General features: G+C 36.6%; 1 protein-coding gene across 1 annotated transcript in view; it reads right to left on the bottom strand.

The window, feature by feature from the left end:
• LOC145670275 (protein O-mannosyl-transferase TMTC1-like) overlaps positions 1-22,444 on the bottom strand; it is a 2,166,608-nt gene that overhangs the window by 805,431 nt on the left and 1,338,733 nt on the right. The window lies entirely within an intron of this gene.

Raw genomic sequence — 22,444 nt, forward strand, 5'->3', positions numbered from 1 at the left:
CGTTATTAATCAAAAACGACTAATAGAATTTCTTTCCACGTATCAGACGATATTATTTTCAAAACTTATGGAACCACACACTAAGTATTTGTAAGTATAATAATGTGGAGATATGTGTATTTGAACACATAATGATGCATTTTATTTCGGACTTTGGGACATTTTATTTTAAAATTCTATGCAGTAAAAAGCATCATCGTTTATTTAAGGTTGAATCACTTTTCATTCTTTTTTCTAAGTTCATTTACTTTTCTTACAAGGAAGTTTTCTTGGTGTTTGTTAATTTCTTCAACACATGTAATTTCTTAATCAATAAAAACGACAGATTGCTTCTCTTGCAGCATTCCTATCATCACCTCACCGTTGGTTAATATATGAGCACGCACTTTTCATCGAAACTGAAGAAATAGTCAACGACCCAGAATATTAACCCGGAGGGACATCGAACAAAACCATTGAGAGACTTTTGGGAAGAGGTAGTCCGGATCGTATGAGAGATGAGTCAACATGTAGGAGCACGAGGTACAATTCCGAGTTACGAGAAGTTTACCTTGCTCTAACCTAGAGAGCAACTTGTCTTAGCTAACATTATAGCTATCGTCTACGATGGATAATTCGTTAAAGAGCAATTCCGATTTTGATTAAATTTGATGTATTCGCAACGCTAGTTTTTCTGCCCGGATTTCGTAGACCCTTAATTCACGACCATCTGGACGCCCAGCTGATCAGAGAGAAGGATGGACGGACATCAATCCACAGAAAGAATCGTCGAAAAGGAAACGTGGAGACCTGCAAGTAAGTGCGAGTAGATTAACCAATCCTAAAAGTTACCCCTTTCCACCCTTTTCAACCCCTTCGACATCACAATCTGTTTCTTTTGTACATGTCTGATTTGATTTGAATGCAACCCAGGTCAGATCCCGTACTTTATGTTCTACCAAGCTTAATGTTTACAAAATCCTGGGCGCAACTTCTCAGTTCTGACATCTCCAATTGCGCCATTAATTAGTGCGTTATCTGAGCTTTCAGACTGACATGGGGCGACTGCACAATAATAATCAAATTTTTGATTATGAAGTGGAATCTAATTTACATGTAAAATATAATTTGGTAAAGTATTTAAAGCAGTATTTACTAACTTGCTCCTAGTTTAGAACAAAAAATTCAAAAATTCGTCATATCTTAACGTTCGGTAATAACTGATATCTGAAATACTTATGATCATATTTGTTTAATTAGAGTGAACAATTGTAATCTAGTTTATCCTTAGAAGATACGAATGTATGACAAACAACAGTCTTATCATTAAGGTGACAGAGAAATGAACTCAAGGTTTGTTTTATGACGGTTAACCTGTCTCTTAGGTACTTGTTCCATCAATGTTTTACCATTTTGTTCCATATAATGACGAGCAAGTGAACATAATAAAATTTAAATTATTTTGTACACTTGACCATCTATAGGTACAAAACAATGGTGGAATATAAAAAATTTCCAGATGCTCGAAAGGAGAGGAGTGGAAATTCTACCTCCTGTTTGGCTTGGAGTTGGTATCGATACGAGACGAGAAGAAACTTCATGCGATTTTGTTCTCGTTTCTGTTGACAGTTATTGACCTCGACCTCGGCCTCGTCTCGAGTCGACAATCGCCGTTTCGATCTCTGTTGTCTCTATCAACAGATGCTTGCCTCGTCTCAAGGGCCAATTCTGAATCTCGCCTTGGTCTCGTTTCGATAGTCTCGAAATAATGTGTGTGAAATTAAAAATATATAAGTACTATTGCTATCTATCATCTTACAAACTACATGTTCCTCTTTTTATTTTTCCACTTCATTTTTGACTGGAGTATTACTGTAGGCCGCGTACCCCTTTATAGCTAAGTGGTTAACATTCGTGCTTTCTGTCGTGTATTCGCTGATTTGGTTCTCAGTAGGTGTATCAATCCTGGATAAAACCCGGATGACGATCCCTAATCTTTTGTAGACAATATATCTTATCTCATAGAGCCTCAGCACTGGCTAAACAACTAAGCTCTACTTAATGACCTATCACCTCCAATACTATTGTTTGTTCCCTTCCTCTTAAATCGTTGTTAAGTGTCGCATACCAGCAGCAAGTGTGTATTTCATCGACCAAAAATTCAAATTTTATCGTTTCTCGTTTAATATCCTTACATTTTGCTTTCCTTGCTGTGTTTACCACTAAAAGTGAAGCTCATTATCTTAATAAATATTCATAGATTGCCGCTAAAGAATGTTTTGATTCAAATGGATGAAACATATCACTATCCTTTCAGAATTTTGAGTTTCGTTGACATTTCACAGGCTTCCTGCAACTTGTCGGTTTAATAGTTACGAAATTCATCTACAGTATGTTATGTCTCATCTCGGATCCTGACTTCCTTCTTGTGCCTAATAATATGAGTAGTTCCAAATTGTCCTATACTTTCATGTTTGCAGTAAAATGTTCATGTAGAGTAAAGTAAAACTACTACAATTTTAGAAATAATCGTGGAGAAAGCATATATTATGAAATGGAAAAGAAATTGATTTTAAACTTTATCATACTATTTATAATGATTGAATTAAGCATTCACACCTCTTCTTCCTTTTCATTAAAAAATAATTCCTTTCGTATTGTTACCTAAGTAAAGTAAATATTTCCTTTTTCTAACCCGTGGAACATCTGTTAAAACTTGTTGCATTTCAGTTCATTTTAAAATGCATGGGAAGAAAGATTGTTTTCTACTTCTCAATTGACTCAACATAACAAATGAGTCATATGATTTCGTTTTCAAAGTTTTACTTTTGTTTCCAGAATACCAGTCTCATAATTAAGCAGATATAAGATGAAACGTGGACTCAAAGAGTAGATCGGGAGAGGTAGGATCTGAATCACAGGAGTTCTAACTGCAAATCGAAACCGTAGGCGCGTATCCTAACAGCATGTCCACTGGGAAGGGCTAAGATGCCCCAGGGGAATTCATACTAATATTCTGCTTGAAATAGAAAGCAATCTGTCATTTATTTAAGATGTAAAGAACAATCTGTCATTTAATTAAGATAATATAATCACATTCTCCCTTAATTGTTAAGATAAAAAATTATATTTCAAAAATTAAAAAGTGCCTATAGACTAATATATATACAGGTTTCTCTGCAAGCACATAGTAAACAATTTATTCTCGCAATGCATCATCTACACATTAATATATGTTTTTCTTATTTCTGGTAAACAAAATCAGTTAATTGCTGGAAATGCATATTAATATGTAACTGTTGGGTGAATAGAAAGATGTTAATCATAGATTATGGAACAAATTTTCATTTATTGTGAAATTACATCTACCCCTTTGATAAAGGTAGAGGTATACCTAATAACAGGATAGTCCGGTTTCGGCGCTCGATTAGGTGAGGAGTATTTTTGCGTCTTACCCAAGTTCAAGTGTGGATTAAGAGTTCATCCAGTCTCTGCGAAATGGATACCTGTGGGATAATTGATGAGAAAATCAGCCAAAGGGTTTTGCTACCTCATCTTCTGGTAATAGCGAGGCCATGGAAGCTGAGCACATTACCCTGTCACAAATGGAGAACGTATCCCCACCACCACAATAACTAACACGTTCTGACTAGAGTTTAATACATTTGTTAAAACTAAAATAAAATGTTACAGTTTCGAAAACTTATCGTTGTGTTCGTCACATACTCAGCCTGATTTACACAATGTTTAGCGTCTGATGAAGACAACGACAAGTTGTCGAAACTATAACACTTTATTTTTGTTTTAATAAATAAGTGTCTTAGGCCCTGACCAGAATGTGTTATTTAGATGCTAAATGTTGCGATAGAAATTTGTATCATACAAATTATGATATTTACTATTATTATTTACCAGGCATGTTCTCACCGATCGTTTCCTTAATTTTTTAGAAATCAGTTGACTCCAATAATGCTAAGTGCGTAACTACTGTACAGTCTCTTCAGGATTTTGACGTTCGGTTATAGCTTCAATCACACTCTTCTATACTCTATGGCTTTTTGAGAAAATGAGTATGCCGTTTTCTAAAGAAAGCTATTCGTAGGACCGATGTGCGAGCCAACCGAACTTTTTCTTCAGTAGCTTTTCAAAATGAAATACTTAATATTATTTTAACTCATCCTGCTCCATATGGTAATACATTCTCAGTGTAGCCCAGTCAATAAACTCCCCAAAACATCATATATCAGAAATAAGTAGAGTGAAGCTAAATTTTACTCCAAAGATAGACTACTAGAAAAGAAGTATTTATACAGAGTCCCCAAAATTTCATGGAGCTTTCCCTTTCAGTCTGCATCAAAAATTCAAAATGACAGTAGTTGCTGAATAGACATTATCTCTCTTACTAATTATTAGAGCAAGTTCAGCTTTTTTCTTTTTTATTAAGTGGGCTACAATATTGGTTCTTTTCATATTTACATTACGTGACGTGTTGTGGCCGTTTGGCCTAAGTTTTGGACTGGTCACGATAGGTGCATCCGGTACATTCCTCAATTTTTGAGTTTTGTCCTTGCGCACTACGTGCACCATCAAAGTGTGTCCTTTTACCTGATTAGCAATTTCCGATATAACTCCTGCTCTCTAACGAAGTGGGATAGCGCACTGCGCAGACAGAGAGAAATAATGAGTGTCTGCTACTTGTTGAAGCTGTCCTGCTAGCGAGTCAGATCCCCCGTGCTTTGTAGGCATGCTGTTTGAGCTTAAAGCCAATCTCACCTATCGCCAAAGGTCACCATTACCCAAATTCCTGGAATACACTCAGATAAGCCACCAAATTTTATGATATAACCACAGTCCAACTACCGAATTTCACGGTATAACCACAGCTGGGCAAAGTCCAACCAAACCCGGGGGTTCCAGGCACGCCAGAGGGAACTTGTTCAATCCCAGCCCTGTCTACTTCTATTGTTCACTCTCCTTTATCCTCCATAGCTTCCTCTACCCAGATACCCGAAATAAACGCTTTTCCACAATCACCGTTCAATCACCCTGCATGTAGTAAGTTGACATTTTCTTTCCACTAGGATTGTCCAAGCAATATAGAACGTCCTGAAATTACGATGGAGATACACCGTACACTAACAGAGCGAATGACTGATATAGACAGTCTGCTAAGTTCATGTTCATTTGTGAGTTGGGACACTACCCCTGGTAGGCTCGCCTAAGCAATACAGGGCTGTCTATCTTTAACGTGTTTAGGGATCACGTTGTAGCTAAGCTACCTTCCGAACGCAGTGGTAAGTGTAGCCCACCATTGGAAGGGACAACCACACCCTCCCTTAGTAGGGCCGTTCAAGTAATACGGAACCTTCTTAATTTGCGAACGAGGTACACCGTACCTTACCAGATCCAATGCCTGATGCAGACTGTCTCCCTTTAAAGACAATAGCCATTTAGGAGCCGGGGCTCTCCTGGTATGGTCGTGAATCCAACACCGAGTGAAGAAAAGTGAAGAATCTAGGATGAAGGATTGCTTCCACTTCCTCACTTACTCTGAGGAATGAGTATGTGTTAAAATACGAGTATCCCTTCCCAACCCAAGAGCACGCTTGAAACGCTCTTTGAGGGATCATCCTCCCGGTAGGAGGCTGGATCCGCTTTCCTGGACACACCAACTACCCTCTCTGGTACGTATTGGGGTACAACGAATCTCATATCCTGGACGATCTAGTTCCCGATTTCGGAGGTTAGTCGAAGCTTCACTTCCGCCGGTAGGGGCAGCAGTTATCACTATCTACCTCTCTGAGGCCGTGACTAGGTCATACGTACTCTCCAGGATCGAATGCAACTGGTTGGTTGCTCATTTCAGAGGTTAGCCGAAACCTCACCTCCGTTGGTAGGCTATTGTTCTGATAAGCTCTGGTAACCCCATCAGGAAGTCGCGGTAGGCAAGAGAAATTGCCGCCGTTGACGGTGGCAGGTCACCGGTAGGCAGGCACGACGATCTACGTGTTCAAAGTTGCCGACCTTTTGCCGAGGCGGCAAGCGGTCGAAAGTCGTAAAACAAAATGCCTTTTGCCGACTATTGCCGACGGTCAGAGTCGGCAAAACAGTTGGAAAGACATCTTTCCGACCCTCTACCGATCCCTTATGCCAGCCTCATTTCGACGGCGGCGCCAGCGCATTTACTGAGCCTTTACGGCTGTTTGCCGACTGCACGGCAAGGCCTCTTTTTGACGGCGGCGACGGTGCATTTAATGCTTATTTCAGGCTGTATGCCGACTGTTCGGCAAGGCATCTATTCGATGGCGCCGCCGACGCATTTTATGCACTTTTTCTGTTGTTTGCCGACTGCTCGGAAAGGCGCATTAAAAGCGCCGGCGCTACCGCTGGAAAGTAGCCTTTCCGAGTAGTCGCAAACAGCAGAAAAAGTGCGTAGCCATGCAATAAAAATCATGTCCGATTCCCACCAGTAATGTTGCACTCGCTACATATGCAGTACATTTCTACAATTCTCAGTACGATAGAGGGAAAGTATAGAGGGAAAGTATCTGGGAATGACTTACAAATTCTTGAAAGCGACCTAGAAATAACAAGTAACCAGCTAATAATACCCGTTGAGAATAATTTAATTAACACGTCTGTGGGCCTAATGTGAAAAACTTATAACAGTCAGTACATTTTCCCCCTGAAAGCACATTTTTCACTATCAGGACCACTAGGAACAACACTGTTCTATGCACTCAAAATTTGCTCGTGGCAAACGCTTTCTTCGGAGAAAAAAAAAGCCGCAACAATCCGTCGGAATACGGACTTTTCAGGCTGTCGTTTTCCCATCAACTATTTGAGAAAGGATTTTAACCGTCAATGATTTTCTGAATTTTTAAAGTACAAGGTTCACGCACCTCCTGAAAAATGAGATTTAAATAAAAATCAATGAAGTAAAAATTATAAATGAAAATATTGTAATGAAAGGTATGTTGTGGCGGAGAGACTCAAACCGGGCCTACCACTCATCGCGCTGAGGTTTCTCCTTTCGTGTACGGATTTCTCTTTGGAAATAGCGTTCTATTGATTGTAGGTGTGCAGCCTGTATACCGCCTCGCTTTATTAAGTATTTTTGCATTAATAAAACGTTGTGGGTCACTTTCTCACTGTATTATGCAACAACTATTCACAAAAAGACAAAATCAAGTTATCACCTCTAGAAGTAAAACAGAGCTTTTAATCTAAAAATTATCCAAACAAACCTAACGTAAATTTAGGGAATTACTGATGTATCGAAGGACCAATTTGAAAATCGAAAAAAAATGTACCAAAACGTACTCCAATCGGTTATATTTGGTTGGATTAGATTAAGTTACGTTTGATTACGTTACATTAGGTTAGGGCATGGGCGGCGATTAGGGGGGGCAAAGGGGGGCAGTTGCCCCCCCACTTTTTTGAAATTACCCATTAATGTATATAGTTACATTTGGAAGTATTAAGTTTTTGTATGTATTAATGGTTCATAGAATAACAATTGTGCCATAAAATATTTGCCGTCCCGTGAGTACGTATTGGTTGTCTTCCGGTTCAGTTAAGAAAGCTATAGGAATTGCGTTTTAATTACCACGAAAAATGGCCCAAAAATTAACCTATTGGAGCGCCATAATTCGAGTGTATTTTCATTCTTCTTACAAGGGCTCAATATGTTAGTCAGCCGCTTTGGTACAAATTGAGATAACATTTCGTACAAAAAAGAAGTCCTTCACAACTTGTGAATCACAAGTTATTCTTTAATTGCACAAAAATCGAAAGTTCCTAACATGTCTTTTCATTTTTCTAATACTAAGAAATATTTTGATTTGATTTTTTTTGAGTTTAACATACCGTTCAGCAGTGAGGCTATATGAGACAAGGACCTACTGATTAACGTGGAATGCGAACCACATGAGCTCCCGCAGGAATCGAACCCGGGTTTCCCACGTCAAAGGCGCGGCAATATTTGCAGTGTAATATACGAGTTTAGGGGTGTACATATACAATTTTCTATATAGGGTCTACAATTAAATTTAGTGAATTCAACTTAATTCTATGTTTTAGGATTATTTTGTATAACTGGAGTGATTCTAAGTATTGTCGAGTTTTGATGTACGTATTCCAAGAAAGTGAAAATTGTACATGCAACGAACATGCTTCGGGAAGCTGCAAAAGTACTTCTTTAAATGTCGCAGCATATGCTTATAGTATTCACTATCTTTCTAAGAGTAATAACATACATTTAATAGCATGTGTGGAATTAAAAATATAAGTTATTCATTAATTCCCGATTTCAATGTAACTTTTGCAAAACAAGCCTTATTTTTCATTACTATTCCACTAATATTATTTTTTCTGTTTATTTGTTTTGCAAATTAGTTATTAAATAGGCCCCTAATCTGATCACACAATTTTCCAGACAGTATTTTAAAGTGTTCTGGAGGAAGCAAACAAATCTCTTACACCTTCGTTGTTTAAGAGTAAAAAGGACTAGTATCTACTTGCGTTGCTCTTGCCAATTTACTTTTTAAAAAATATGAAACATGATATACGGTATTTTAACTGGAAAAGAGAGTATCCTAATAGTTATACAACCTTTCGTCAAACAAAATGTTAGAAGAAACCAGGAAAACTAATATTTATATACAAATATTGAGATCATGTCTTGCCCCCCCACTTTTAACATCCAACTGCCGCCACTGGGTTAGGGGCATAAAAAATACAGTGGAAAAACACAAACCAACCTGTGCTAGGCAGGGGCGGATCCAGGAAGGACTTCTGGCGGGACGGTGGGTTGTAATACTACTACTTGGAGCTACTTTTAAGAACTCCAAACTCTGGAATGGGTTTAATTTATATATAAAATAATAAAGTTTCCTCTTTTTGGGGGAAATCGGCCCCTGGTGCTAGTTGGCCACTAAAAAGCACGAATTCTATATAATTAAGTCAAGGCAGGGCGACGCTGGTGGGCCCGCGCGAAAGCGCGGGGGAGTCCTGTGGGAGCAGGTGGGTAGCGATGGTGGGTATACGCATAAGCGAGGGTAGCGAAAACATTTGGGCTTGGTAATCATACATATTTCAATATTACTTGTTATGGTTTCATACTTGTAACGCTTCAGTTGTAAACATAAAATACAGCTTTGGTACACTGTGCAGAAATACATTGCCTTTGAGTTAGAAATCACTTACCTTCAAAACTAAGGCTTGTAAACTTTTGCAATTTCAACAAGAAAATCGTGTACTACAGTTTCTTAACTGTCGTTCGTTTCTTTTAATAAAAAATGAAATTAAATCTTTAAATTTTACGTCCCACGATTACGCCAGTTAGGCTAAAGGGGACGGTAATGATGAGAAATGAATGAAATAATGGAATGAAGAAAGCGGGAGGAAACGGGAGATCTCCGAGAAAACCCACGAGTACGGTGTTTGTCCATCACAAAGTCCACACGGCGCAAGGTGGAATCGTACCAGGGCCCCAAGCACCGGAGGTGAACTCTCTACCTCTGAGCCACCGTGCCCCCTATTTTTTAATAGTTGTATATAATTCACACATGATATGTCATTCCCTTGACATACACACACCATTTCCACACTGCCTTCCGCGCCGCTATATCGTAACAAGTGTACCTCTCCGCGAAATAGTTTATCTGCCTCCACATACAGTGAAGCTTACATCGAAAACAACCACTTTCTTAAATTTTACTATTCCCATTACCTGACTTTCACTCACTCATCCTCACAAACAAGCAAAATCTCCAATTTACCCAGTAAATGTCCTAAAGTTGGTCCTGCCATACAGCAATTAACCCAAATCTAATACCTTGAGTCGTAGTCTTACCCACTTATTCTTATTGCATGTCTTGTTCGGGCGTAGCTGAGAGCGATTATGCAATAGTAACCCAACGTTCTATTGAACGAGAACACAGGCGTCTCTTGTGGGGGAACGAGGGAGACGCGTCCCCACCAAAATTTGGAAGTACAAAATCTTCAATATTTTATTCTAATTTACTAACGACAGAATATCATATAAATAATATTTTTTTGTAACAATGCAAGGCAATTTAACAATATATGTGTAGAAACATAGACTATGAGAACAATACTATTGGAAATTGACAACACCTGCGGAACAATTGTTGCGATATATAAAAGAATAAGCAAATGAACATAATTACAAGAAAAACGTAAATAGGTTAATTTAAAATGATTAACAATTGTCGAGAAACTTTTAAACCACAGTACTTTCAAACTTTCGCCGAAATGATTACAGAAAAAAGATCTCCTCCAGTTCCTTACCAGAGGGTAGCGTTCCCAAAACTGATGCAACGTTCCCTCTTTGTACTGCCATACTGATGCGTTGCACTGGGAAAAGAGGTTGCTCTAGCGTCTCCTGACGATAAATAAATGCCGTGTCCGACTTCTTTTATAAAGCTAAGACCTTCGGGACTCCGCGAACCACCTGATTCGATAGCTATAGTAACAAAATGATATTTGTCATGTAAATTGCTGTACTTTTTGTGTTTTTCTGTTTCACGGCGAGCAGCCACGTTGCCAGCTTGTGCTCAAGAAGAATGTATATTTGATGGGGCGAAGGTATCGGAACAAGTAAAATCCCATAGAAGTGCTTTTCCTTTCTTCCACGGTATTAGGGTCATACATCTGGCCTCTTACCGCCTGCACGACTGCACCCCAACAGTTCGCGTATAGAAGGAAAGCCTGCTGAAATTAGTGTCCTCATGATAATGTCGTAGTAGTAGTGGTCCCCGTATATTTCGTCGAGTCAGCAAAAATTTTTCTGACGTCATAGGTCAAAGGTCAATGACATTGGTCCGGGGTGAATGAATTAGGGGTACATAGGACCACCCCTTCTAAATTTTGGCAGGGGTACCATTGCCCGCCCCCTAAATTTTGGCAGGGGTACATAGGACCACCCCAATTAAATTTTGAAAATTGCCAAATCTAAAAATTGGGTATGGTAGCCTAGGACCAGAGTATGTACCAGTATTAGTATTAGGGGGTCTATGTTGTTCCCTTTCATGGGTAAAAAATTGCCAAAAAGTTAAATTTCGGGTTTTTTTGACCTAATTTATCCCCTTTGATGAGGTGTTATCACCTTATGTAGTTATATGGGCGTATACAGGGGTCCATTCCCTTTCATAAGATATGGATATGTTGGTGCACCCCTTTAAAAATTTGGGAGGGATACCTTGGCCCACCCCTTAAATTTTGGAAATCGTCCGATTTAAACATTTGGTATAATAGTATAAGACCCTAATATGCATTATTATAAATTTGGGTAGTCCACCTCGTTCCCTTTTAGGGGTACAAAATTGCCAAAATATAAACGTAAGCAATACGTTGTACCACGTGTTTGGTTTTTGACCTAATTTATCTCTTTGGATGAGGTCCTATTACCTTATATGGTTATATGGTCGTGTATAGGGGTCCATTACCTATCATAAAACATAGGTACATTTGTGCACCCCTTTAAATTTTTGGGATGGGTACATTGGCCCATCCATTCAGTTTTGGAAATTGCTCAATTTATACATTCGGTATCATAGTATAGGACCCTAATATGTATCATGATAAATTTGGGTGGTCCACCTCGTTCCCTTTAAGGGGTACAAATTTGCCAAATTTTAGTATAACCACGTGTTTGGTTTTTGGCCCAAATTTTTCCCCTTTGATGAGATCTTATTACCTTATATGGTTATATGGTCATGTATATTGGTCCATTTTCCTGTCATAAGACATGGGTATATTGATGCACCCCGGGAGGGGTACCTTGGCCCACCCCTTTAATTTTGGAAATTGTCCAACTTAAACATTTGGTATTATAGTATAGAGCCCTAATATAGATCACTATAAATTTGGGTGTTCCACCTCGTTCCCTTTAGGGGTACAAAATTGCCAACTTTTAGTACAACCACGTGTTTGGCTTTCGGCCCAATTTATCCTCTTTGATGAGGTCCTATTACCTTATATGGTTATATGGCTGTGTATAGGGTACCCCTTTAAAAATTTGGGAGAGGATACCTTGGCTCATCCACTCACTTTTAGAAATTGTTTAATATAAACATTTGGTATGATATTACAGGACTTCAGTATGTACCACTATAAATTTGGATGGTCCACCTCGTTCCCTTTCACTGGTAAAGAACTACCAAAAAATCAAATTTCGGAGGTTATTGACCTCTTTGATGAGGTCTTATTACCTTATATGATTATATGGGCATGTATAGGGGTCTATTTTATTTCTTAAGATATAGATACATTGGTGCATTCGTTTAAAAATTGGAAGTAGTACATTGGCCTCTACCTTAAATTTTGGAAATTGCCAAATTTAAACATTTAATATAGCACTATAAGACCCTAATATGCATTAGTATAAATTTTGGTGGTCCATTTTATTCCCTTTTATGGATAAAAAATGTTAAAAATGCAAATTTTGGAGGTTATTTAGCCCTTTAATGCGGTTTTATTATCTTATATGTATATATGAATGTGTTCAGGGGTCTATTTTATTTCTTAAGATATAGGTTCATCGATGCTTCTATCTTAAAATTTGGCAGAGGTACATTGGCTCACCCTCAAAGTTAGGAAATAGCCCAATTTGGTATTAGAATATAGGTTCTTATAAATTTCGTTTCCTTTCATGGGTAAAAAATTGTCCAAAATGTAAATTTCGGAAGTGATTATTCCCTTGGATAAGGATGAATGTGTACAGAGGTTTATTACCTTTATATTTTTATGTTCCCTTTTAAATTTTGTTGGGGTACATAGAACCATACATCCACCTTTGTTTTGCAAGACGCCATTCGTACAGTTTCCGGGCGTTACACTTTCGTTGCTTTTGGTGGGCATCCGTGAGAAGATGGCCACGAGCTTTCATGACTTTTTCCAGCTTGAGTTGATGGTGTTCTGCTCACAGTCCCCAAAGACACGTCAAGACGATTAGCCGTACACCTTTGTGTTGGCTTATTTTTTTGCATTGCCATTTTGCGAAGTTTCCTCTGCATGGTGGTGGTGGCCTTGGTGCATTCCCGCTTCCTAGGCAACTTCGTTGGTGATCCAAATGGTGGAGTTTCGTTGGCCTTGTACTTTTTAATAACATTTTTTATTCCACTTAGACTGATATTGCAACCATTCTTCTTGCACTGTTTTCTAATGACAGAAACGCTAAAGTGGGAGTCATAAAGAGCCGCAACATAGCCTTCCCAAAACCTGCTTAGTTTGGGCGGCATTTTGGTCACAGAGCGGAAACCCACACACTTGGAAACAAATTTAACACAACATTCACAACAATGGTCCTGTTTTGTGCGTCATTGTCGTTCGCGCGGAAAAACAACTCAGTTCGCGGGAAGCCACTGCACAACACTGCAGGACGCCACGAGCCAGGTCGGGTGAGTCCATTCTGCCCGGGAAGGGGAAGGAACGAAATCGGCCAAACGTAGGCTGAACAACCTCTGTATCTTTGGGGCGGTTTTTCTGAGCATACAGATCTTTTATGTATTCCTCCCAAATTTTAAGGATTCTTTGATGGTCAGTGGTTACATTATCTTGTTGATCTTCGATGCCGAAAGTTCGCGTACTTTTGTTAGCTTTCCCTCCTAACTTTTGTGTTTTCTGGTGCATCGGTGCATCTGCCGCACTTCTGAAGTTCCATTATTTCTTCACATATCTACTCCATGTACATTTCTTTGACTTCCTATTCGAAGGATTGAGATTAAATTTTCTAACGACTCTAGATTGCAATAACTTGAACACCTTTGATTTGATTAAGAAATAATAAGTTTTTATAAACTTTTATATTAGGGTAAATCATCCTATTGTTTTCTTTGCCACTTGGGTTCTACCCATGGCGTTAAGCATAAACAATTATCTAACTTCTGTAGCATTAAGAAAGTGGGTAAAAGAATATAAGTATTACCATAAATGCACTTCTTTTCCTCTGTAACACATCAATGATTCATCAAAAGTGTTACTTCTGGAAGGTATTGTATTTGTAGCAATCATATTTTTAAAGATAATAGATCTAGAAACTAAATTATAACGGAAAATAGCAAGTGAATTTACAACTCCGAGATAGAAGGAAAAAATTACGATTACTTCGTAAAGTAAGGTTGCTTATCTTACTTCAATACATTTGTTTACTTCATGTCAGAAATCCCGTTCCTAGTTCCAAAAATATATCATAGAGTTATGAAAAAGTTTACACACCAATATTAAAGTTAATACGTTAATAATTATTAAATTTATTTTGATGAAACTTTACTATCTTAAGTTTTGCAAAGTAATATTTAATAGGTATTGAGAAGATATCCACTGTAATAAATTATGACTTGGATAAGCAGACTCAACTACATGCAGGTGTTACTATAGGAATAACGTTATCAATTTTCGTGGTTAAACGTACACTGAATTGAATGAGAATTTTACACTACCTTCTACAGAACAGCGTTAATTCATTACATAATGTTCGCACCTTCTTCCCCGTAATTTCCTATCATTGTGCTGAAGACGAGGTAAACGGCTCTGTTTGTACCTTCTAACATAACAGACTCTTTCACCACGAGCTTTTAAACCTACACGAACATTTTCGATTAATCACTCAGTTCCGTGTTTCTATGCCTCTTTGTCTTCTTCGCTCTCTGTTCACTTTGTTACATGTTTAAGCGAATATTTATCCTTGCAGTGTAGGCAATCTCCAATACATTGAAAAGTTTCTGATATGATATAATCTCTTTACTCAAGAGTTCTGCTGTTGACTTCGTGCTTTAATAGATCATCTAAAAATTTATTTTTCTTCCGTTTCGTTTTCAAACACGAAACGGCCTAAGCTATTGTAGTTCAAAAAGAAAGAACAATTACCTCAATTTTGCATGATCAATACAATTGTAAAATAAAAAAAGAAAAGAAAAATCTATTGAAAAATGTTGCTTCATAAAAATATTCAGGCATAACTGAAGGCATTAGTTCTCTACTCAATTTTTCAGTAATAATATACTCTACAATAAATCCCAATATAAATTTAACAATGATCTTTACATTATACACCTATAGCATTTCAAGATTTATTTTGTTTAAAGATCTTACCTGATAATGATTTAAACTTTTCCCTAAAATTTATTTCTCTTAGCTATGCAAATGGACCTTTGTTTCGCTTTACGAATATAAGAACATCTATCAAGAATAAAACATTATTAACTTTTTATTCAACATAGTGTTATTTTAAATTTAACTTGTCGTAAAAATCAAAATTAATTTGGAAGTTTTGTTGAAACAAAATAATCTGGTAGAATTAGATATTCCAAACTAAAATTACTCACTTATCACAATATTAAAAGAAAACTTCATTACCGCATTTTGTTTGCATACCTTGAAGTCATTGATGGAATTTCTTGTAAATTTTTGTACTAGCTTCATTTTGTATCGAAATTTTAAAAGCAATATTTTAATATATTGCGTCAATAAAACACGAATGAATTTTACTTAATAGAATATGCATGGTGTGTGTATTTAAAGCATATTCGTATGTGCCTTCTTGAATGCATAATACCATATTAGCAGAGTAATCATATTGAAGACAGCAAGACATGATACATTCTCGTCTCAAACACTTGCCTAGAGTCAAGTTTTCTTACATTCAGTTTATGCCTGGTTACAGCGAGGTTTTGCCCTGGTGAAATTTCAGTTGGAAGAGATTTTGTCCACCTAGATTCATTTGGTTCATTCTGGTTTTACTCTACGATTATTTTATAGAAAGATTCAAGTTTGAGATTTTAGCGTACCAGAAACTGGTAATATGAAATCATTAGAAAGGTTTAAATATTCGTAAATATTAGAATATAATAATTATTTATATATCGAACTACTTGTACACTTCCTTCGAAAGACGCAAAACAAGTCCAAAGAATTTGTCTCAAAAGTGAAACTAATCCATATAATCTTAGGTCGAAGAGCTCAAATGTATAAATACCAAAATAACGTGTTAGAGAATGTATCGCATTGTATTCATGTATGTATCTAGATCGTTCTCAAATTAAAACTAGCCCTCCCATCTTTTCTAGTGGCTAGCGCTTGTTTTTAGTGCACACTGACACGAGGTCGATTCTCGGTGAGAAAGCATAAAAATATAATTTTACAATCCCTCACTTTAATTAGGGACTAAAGGAAACGGAGTGAAATCTCCTTTAGTCTAATGAACATAAATGTGGAACGTTAAACTAAAAGAAGTATGTTTAAGTTTAGGGTCCCTTTTCAGCACTGGGTTTATATGGGACATATACTTAGAGATTAAGATGGAATATAAACCACCGCAGTTGGTTCAAATATTTCCATTCTTTCTAATACGAAACAGTAGCGTAGCGTGGTATTCCGAAATGGGGATGCCAAAGTTAGTCACTTGTGCGATACAATACTACTAAGATCAGCAATACATAGCTATACCGATGGGAAATATAGGTTTGTAAAAAATTTAGGGGGGAAGCCCCCTAATTGGTGGCCTAGTGGGGCATACAGAAGCAAATGCGTGGATTACGTCAGAAGCCAATAAGCAATTGTCTCAACTTCTTCTTGCTACTACCGTGTGACAAGATAACTCGGTCCCGCTGTTGTATGAACATTGTTTCCAGTATAGTTCCCTTTATTACTTTTTCGTGGGCAGCTTCTTTCCCCGCATGCCATACTTCAATCTCGTTCTTTAAAAAGTCGCCCCTAGAAATTTGTCATCTTGGGTCCGGAACTCAGACGCCCGTTCGTGAATATGGGCCTGAATGTATACATATATCATTTGAAGATGCAAATAGAAATCACTTAAACCAACTCTGAGGCCCTGTTTCTGTGTATATATTTCGTTGTGAGATATCCAGATACTGAAGGCAGGTGCGCAAATCTGTCTTCAACATTCGGGGAACGGGTAAGACCGTTCTCATTTTTTTTTAAGCGATGTTCAAAATATTTATGAAGTTGAAAAACAATGCTGTGGAGGATCAGAGTTGTCTTCAACATTTGGAGGAGGGCAGATTTGAGGGAGGAGGGCATATTTGAGGCTTACTCTGGGGGGAGGGGTGATGAAACTCATATTAAGATGAATCTGATTTCTGAGGTGAACCTGTTATATATTATATGCTAGGCGATGTAGATGAAATTGTGATACGTATCAAGTGCCGTGAACACATTCTGAAATCTGAATACATGCATATTTATAATTGATATGTTTCTATTTACGCATCCACAATGATCCACATTAAAATTTTAGGACACTTGTTTTGTAATAATATAAATAATGACTTCCCCCAAAATATGAAAGAAAATCAAGTATGTATGGCGCAGCAATACTCTTATTTGAGCAAAATTATGATGATCACAATAGCATTATAGAAATTAAACAAATAGTTGAAAATAGACTAACAATAATTAATGACAATGAAATATTAAAAAACACGATTCTTTTTTTAAAAATGAAATAAGTCAAGGGGCCTCAATTTCATCCCACTTTCCTTTGTGGCATTCGGATACAAATCATCACAATTTCAAACCGGATAGAGGGGACATGTCCCCCTCATCTTCTCGGGATATGTGCCAATGACTGAAGGGCCCAAGCAATCTTTGCGAGGGGCGGGAATGCTGGTCTCTTGGTCTATCAGATCGGTGATCAGAATCTACAGAATGTTTTATATTTATGCTTGTGTGTGTGAGCTCCCTCACAGAGTTTCTGGTCACGCCACCGTACATACTATGTATTTATGATGAAGATTAATAGTTTGCCTTTAATTATGATTACAATTACGATGCATTTAATTACGATTAAAGCATAACTCTTTTTATACTATTATTTACATAACCGACATGCTTCAAAAAGGCATTGAACTAGCCATTTCTGTTTTGTTCTATTTCCTTGACGTTAGCGCTCGTACGTTCTGTACAGAAACTATAGCTTACTTCAAAATAGATAGAGTTGGAAATACTTGAAGATATGCCAGCGTATATCTAAAGCAAAATGTAGAGTTGCAAGGGGTGAAGAGAGTTAAGGAAGCTAGTAGTTGCGCATGCGCACTCGACAGAAAGCAGACGAAAACTCCATTTCTAGCAGTAGGCCTGGATGCCCAAGGAACATAGCATACGACAAGAGGAAAGATAGAAAATGTGCATCTGAGTGACGCGCATGCGTAGGTTCCGCTTATCAAAGTAAGGCGAGAGAGCACATCCAGAAGATTGCAGTGGAAATAATTGTGATATTTACAAGCAAACAATTTATATACAATGAAATACGTACTTTTTCTTATTAACAGGGGATTCCAGGCATACCGGCGTTCCCTTACGCTACGCCGCTGATACGAAATCGAATCCAGGACAATATGGGACCCAAGACATATCAAGGAAAGACCATAGAACAGAGGATGGATGAGAATAATCAACAACATCCAGGAATTGTTAATGTTACAATTTTGTTAATGTTTCAATTATGTTAATGTTACAATTATGTTAATGTTACAATTATTACAACAATGATATGGAGTTGGGATTGCCTGTTGTTAATTATGGACCTAACTACACTATTTTGCTACGATCTAAAATGTTAATAGAGAGTAAGATTCCTATTTCCTTCAACACATATCAATGTTTATAGAGGCAGTTACAGGCAAATATTTAGAATTCGATTTCACCACACAATTTAACTGAACTGAATTTGATATGCCTAATTACGTTATTGCCTTTTTCCAAACTGATAGGAATGATAATCAAGAAAGAGTTTCAAACTATTCTGATCATTGTTAAGTCCAGAATATCCATTTTTATAGTTCTAGAAATGAGTCTTTTCCTTTAGAGTCTTTGAACTTGGATTTCGAAATACAAATATCTGAAAGGATATGAGATTTATACGATATATAACAGAGTTACAATTGGATACACTGAGATGTATTACTATACAAAATAGTTTTTAGAAAATAGACCATAGTTAGTAATTAATACAAGCAAACGTAAATCAGTAACTCTAAGTGAAAGACCTAATTTGAAATTGATTGTTAATTTTGAAAGCGATGTTTCAGATAAAACGATTTATATTGCTATGATTGGTAAGAAGAACTTTGAATACCATGTACAGAAAAACAGATGATTGGGAAAATGTAATCAATTATATGTTTAATAGATTTGTTTAGTTTTTAAATGTTTTTATGATAATATCATAAAATTTCATTTAATAAAATGAATATTCTAGATAACATTCTACGAGAGAATTTAATTGCGTTAATTGAGAAAATTATATTAAATCTTGAAAAATTATTAGCAAAACGAAAATGAATTTCAAGAGAATAAAATGTATCTATACTACTCTTGCTACATTATCAATTCTACTATCAGCTTCTGCAGGGTTTATTAATGTGTTTATTCCTGTTACAGTATATTCAATTATTACAACTGCATTGCCTTCTGCTTCAGCTGTTATCAATTGCCTGTATACACGATTTAATATAGCTTCGAAAAAAGAGTATTATAAAATATGGTGAATCACATTCAGTTGTTTCAAGATGAGCTTAATGTAATTAAATTAATGAATGGTGAATTAACAGATGAAAATGTAAGGGCTATTGTCAATAGAATCAATGATATAATTAACGAAATTAGACACTATTAGAAACAAAAATGAAGTTCATAAAAGTTACTAGAGAGAAGTGAGTCGTTATTATGGAGCGTCAGGAAAAATTATTCTTACCAACACATTCAACGTAACCATCAAGAAGGTTCAGAATCATACTGAAATCGTGTTTGAGGTGAATGGCTTCTTACTTTCTTTAAACTATGACTAATGGACTGAGTTTAAGAAGTCATTGTTTCCCATAGAGAACTAGATAGCAGATTTCACTATCAGTATCGAAACTTGTAATTATGTAAACATATATTACATAAAATTTTGGAAGTAAGTTGTTATAGTTATATCATAAAAGATATTTATAGAGTTATCCTTAGCAATATGCAACCTACGTATGGAGCAGTTTATTGTTTGCAGCAGCGGTGTCAGTGGTATATTGGGCAATGTCAATGGACTGCAGTAAATAATATTAGTCAGTGAAGGGAGGAGAGAATTTTACATAGACCATAAACTGTACAGTAAGTTATTTCTTCTGTAAAATACTTTTCAGTGGCGTACTTAATAGAAGGTATGGAGCAATAATATAAGCGCCACAAACGATGTGTAAAAGAGCTGGAGGGGTGCCTTCTAAGGGGGGAATAGGGTAAGAAAAGCGTGCTCGTTGTTGGGACATCATGCTACGTGTTACACGAAACGTTGCATTCTGGTGGTTTGTCCAGATGTTGTATGTTAATCTTGCTACGTAACACAGTATTTAGTGAGTCCTTGTTAGAGTGCAGATATTTAGAAAGGCTGAAGATGGTATGTTAATGGACAAAGTTGTGAAAGTCAATTTTCCCGTCATATTCAATTTGTTACATAACACTTCTATCCACTAAGCAGTTCATATATTAAGAAATGTTATGCCATTTTTGTTCCTTAACCTGTAAATGACAGTCTGGATTTGATGTAATCTCCATTCATTCTTTTTTAAATTTACCTATGCCACTAGTGTATTTACTGGTACGACTTACCTTACTGTTAGGGAGAGAAAAATTTCTAACTTAATGAAAAAAATCATTAGATCTTTTCAGGTGTGGCGACTTGACATAGTGTGAATTATATTTCACTTCATTTATTTTAAGTATTTATATCAAGTAATATTTGGATATATATATATTAAACGTGTGCATCATTCTAACCAATAATGCATAAATAGTGGATTTTTTAAAAAAAATGAGTATTAATAATCATGTTCTACAATGTGTTCTATGAGTGGTCATAATTAGAATATATAAAATAATAATAAAATGAGATTTTCAATCCGAATTATCGAATTAAAAATATCCAAAAATTATTTTAAAATACTAAAATCTTTTTGATATATATATATATATATATATATATATATATATATATATATATATATATATATATATATATATATATAAACACCAATTAATATTAAAATAAGCACTACTTAAATTAAACGATGCTATTATTAAGATTATTGTGGATATTAGAATATTTTATATAATTAATGTAAGGGACCATATATATTGTTTAGAATTTGAGAGTAAAGTTCAATACGTATCCTAATGTGAATAAAATTTCAAATGTTCATAAATGTTTATCAAAGAAACTCTTACGTTTCGGCACGGGTCTAGGTCAAAACTCTCACAGCCAAAAATCCTACACTCAAGAAACGTCAAAACGTTCACACAACGGTCATAAGTCCCGCACAAATGGACAAAACGCCCACACATAACAACGGTCGCAATCCCCATATATATGGACAAACCTTACACACAAATGGACAAAACTCCCACAGGCAGAAATTGTCACAACCACCACACAAAAGGAGAAAACTCCCGCACGATCGGAGAAATCTTTCACACTTTGAAATGATCCTGGTTACACGTCTTGTAAGTTTCACACGCTGAAAATAATAAAAAGAAGTCTAAGGGAGTTTTGACCGCTCGTGCATTTGGGAGATTTGTCCGTTTGTGTGGGAATTACGACCGATTGTGTGGGCGTTTTGACATTTCTTGAGTGTGAGAGTTTTGGCTGTGAGAGTTTTGTCCATTTGTGTGGCGGTTGTGAAAATTTCTGCGTGTGGTAGTTTTGTCCATTTCTGTGGCAGATTTGTCCATTTATGTCGGAATTGTGACCGTTGCTATGTGTGGGAGTTTTATCCATTTGTTTGGTAGTTATGACCGTTGGGGCTTATAACCGCTTATCTGTGTGGGAGTTTTGGCTGTGGGAGTTATGACCGTTCGTGCATTTGGGAGATTTGTCCATTTGTGTGGGAGCCACGACTGTTTGTGTGGGCGTTTTGACATTTTCTGAGTGTGGGAGTTTTGGCTGTGGGAGTTTTGACCTGCTCCCTTCGGCACATCAACATTTTCCAAAAGAATTTCCAATCTTAATTCAACCAAGACCAACACATGGCGAAACTGTATGGAACAGTTTAATAATACTTTCTAAATGTAAAACGTTTTCAGTAGATGTGAAATAAATATTATAACTCATCCAGGGTTCTATTTGATTACGCTGTCTGCAGAAAATGTATTTCCAGTCTCCATTATGACACACGACCATTGTATGATTGCATACAATTAGAAGTTACCGAAAACATAATGAGATCATACCTAGAGATAACTTATTTCTTACCAACTCTCGTCAAAGGAAAGTAGTTGAAACTATTCGGGACTCACCCACGTGTTCCAAGATAAGCAATAACTAACAGCGAATTTTAATATAAAACCCATATTTCAAAATTATGATAAATGTATGGAAGATCACAATTAATCGTGTTCCAAATTATCAATATTTTTAAAACAGTGTAAATTAGTAAATGTGATTTTCTTT

Source organism: Thermobia domestica, chromosome 14, assembly GCF_964235325.1.
Source record: "Thermobia domestica chromosome 14, izTheDome1.hap1.1, whole genome shotgun sequence".
In the NCBI taxonomy this organism is placed as follows: Eukaryota; Metazoa; Arthropoda; class Insecta; order Zygentoma; family Lepismatidae; genus Thermobia; species Thermobia domestica.